Source organism: Rattus norvegicus, chromosome 2 (genome assembly GCF_036323735.1).
Source record: "Rattus norvegicus strain BN/NHsdMcwi chromosome 2, GRCr8, whole genome shotgun sequence".
In the NCBI taxonomy this organism is placed as follows: Eukaryota; Metazoa; Chordata; class Mammalia; order Rodentia; family Muridae; genus Rattus; species Rattus norvegicus.
The window spans coordinates 184,992,427-184,995,124 of NC_086020.1; the positions used below are offsets into that span (position 1 = coordinate 184,992,427).

The window sequence follows — 2,698 nt, forward strand, 5'->3', positions numbered from 1 at the left end:
TAATCCCATCAAACATGCCTAGAGCTGACACAAAGCTTTTGTCAGAAAGACTATCCTCACCAACTCTCTAGGGATTTTCTTTTCTTTTCTTTTCTTTTTTTTTTTTAATGCTATTTCTCCTCCACTAAGGTTTTTGTTTTGAAACATAGTCTTGATATATAGTCATGGCTGGCCTGAAATTTACTATGTAGACCAGGCTAGCCTCAAACTCACAGAGATCTGTCCACTTCTGCCTTCCAAGTTCTGGAATTAAAGGCTTTTACTACTATGCTCAGCATTTCCACTATGTTTTTGTTTGCTTAGTGACAGGAATAGAGACAGTTAATTATGGAAGAAAAAGGCACTCCCCCCAAAAAGGTGGGGTACAGTGCTGGGAACAGACCAAACCTCAAAAGTTTTCTGCCCCACTATGTTGATATCAGACCCACTAGTGAGCTATAGTCTGCAGTTTTAAAAAACTCTGTCCTTACATTTGTCCAACATTAAAAGCACTACAATGTATTAGCTGTACTCTCATATCAATAAATAAAGCACTAAAAGACACATGGCCTGGAATACATGGTCCCAGGATTCTGACTCCTACCATCTATACTGCGAAATTCTGGGTACTAGCAAGGGGAGGGGACGCATGAAGACCCAGGTTCAATCCTCAGTACCTATAGTGTTTTCCTGGTTGGGATGGGTTGGGGATGTAGCTCAATTAGACAAATGCTTGCCTGGTGTGGCCAAAGTCCTGGGTTTGACTCTCAGCGTCACATAAATCAGGCATTCTTTACTCACATGTTTTGCACCCTCACTGAGCACTGTTCAATGGTCTGAGTAGTAGATGACTGACTATAGTTCCCAGGGACTGTCCAGAGCCATAAACTCTATCTACAAGTTGGCTCAGAGGAAAAGAATCCAGGACAAAGCCTGTCTCCTGACTGACTGACTGACTGTTTACTCTGCCTTCCTCCTCATGAGCCCAGGAATGTCTCCAAGAGTAAACCCAGGCAAGGGTTATTTCATTCCCCGCTTTATCATAAAGTCTCAGGGCTAGTCTGTCTCCTCTCTGATATATAGCTCTCTAGTTAGCCTTGCTATTTTCCACCTCTGCTTTCTGTCCCAACAAACAAGAAACAAAAGTATCAAGGGACAGCAACCGGTGACATCTCCTTCTCTGTACTGTTGATGTTGTAGTTTTAAAGATCTTTCATCTATATGATGTGGGTCTTTTTTCTACAGCAAAAAAAGAATCAAAAAGAAGCCCACGACCCTCTTATTCATTCCACATTCTTTCCCTGACTCAACCACTCCAAAATGTCAAGAGCATGGAGCACTTGAGGCTGGGACAATAGGATATGACTAGTTGTTGGTTGGACTTCGATTCTGTCCACTTTGGTCAGCCTCTCTTACCTGGGGTGGGGGTGGGGTAAGCTGGGTTTTGAGCAGTGTTAAGACTTGTAATGTGAAAGAAAAATTCCTATTTCTAGGTAAAAATGTCAAGGGGACAGTAAACAGACTTCAATGATCAGCTGTACTGTAAACTTCAAATGAGCACCTCTTCTACAACTATTCTTTGAAGAGCCACAATCCAGCTATAACTGGCTTAGCTTTGCCTCAGGAACATGCTGAGACAGGCAGAAGCAAAGGAATCAAATGGGGGGGGGGGGGAGGCGCAAACTCCCCATCACTTTGGCTCTCATTTCATTCTCCCACAACGACTTGGAAATAAATTAATTAGCACAGATCTACGGTGTATTTGGATTCCCCCCAGCAACGCCTAGAAGCATTCAGCATCAAATTACAGGCCTCTCCCTCTGGAGAGAGAAAAATCATGTGGTCAGCTGAGGGTGGTGGAGTGAGGAGGGCATAAGGGGAGCAGGGCAGACAGAATTACACAGGAAAACGATCTCTCTCTCTCTCTCTCTCTCTCTCTCTCTCTCTCTCTCTCTCTCTCCCTCCCTCCCTCCCTCCCTCCCTCCCTCCCTCCCATTCCAGGTGGGTTCGGATCTTCACCGGAGTTCCGAGGCACCTCCTTCATCCCCTACCAGGACTTGGCATCTGGACACGGAAGCAAAACCAAGGAAGCTACTGATTGGACGAAAGGGGGTTGGGGATCAGAAAAGCAAGATTTAAAAAAAGGAGACATCTGAAAGAGGTGACCGTCGAGTGGAGAACTCTGTCCATCCTCTCGGCCAATGGTAGAATCTGGGACCAATTCCGTAGTTGTCTGAGACCTAACCGTCCCTCGCACGCTCTCCCCTGTCCTTTCCCAGCCCTAGGATTCCATCCTCTGCCCCCTTTCCTAGTTAAAGGATCGCCATAACAGAAGTCTTTAAAGGGCTTCTGAAGCCATCGGGAAATGCTGAAATGCGTAATCCCCTGAGCCGGCACACCGTCTGAAACAGCGCTGGGATCCGGTCCCTCGAGCGTCTTCCACGACCCAATCTAGCTGCCCACGAGACTCCTGAGTAACGCTCCCTATCCCCGGGCCTGGGCTGCAGTGTCCTCGCCAAAGACAGGTTCTCCCCAGCCCTGAAGCCGCCAGGGTTTCGTCCCGTGCTTCCCACTCCACAGTCCGCCACAGGGCAAAGGAAAAAGCCCACGGGGCGACCCGGAGCTGACCACACTGAGTCCGGTGTCAGGCTACCTCAGCGTGAGGAACTGGAAAGCCACGGTGCCTGAGCGGGAAGGCGGGGTTAACATGACGACCTAC

At 47.6% G+C, this 2,698-nt stretch overlaps 1 protein-coding gene across 4 annotated transcripts in view; it reads right to left on the reverse strand.

The window, feature by feature from the left end:
• Tuft1 (tuftelin 1) overlaps positions 1 to 2,698 on the reverse strand; it is a 45,885-nt gene that overhangs the window by 42,990 nt on the left and 197 nt on the right. Inside the window, exon 1 of one of the 4 annotated variants that reach the window (XM_063282271.1) lies at positions 1,999 to 2,138. The exons of 2 other annotated variants lie outside the window; for them this stretch is intronic. The gene's annotated coding sequence lies outside the window, so the exon portion shown is untranslated. Of the gene's footprint in view, positions 1 to 1,998; positions 2,139 to 2,698 lie in introns of those variants that run through there. One more of the 4 variants, XM_063282272.1, reaches the window with a different exon arrangement.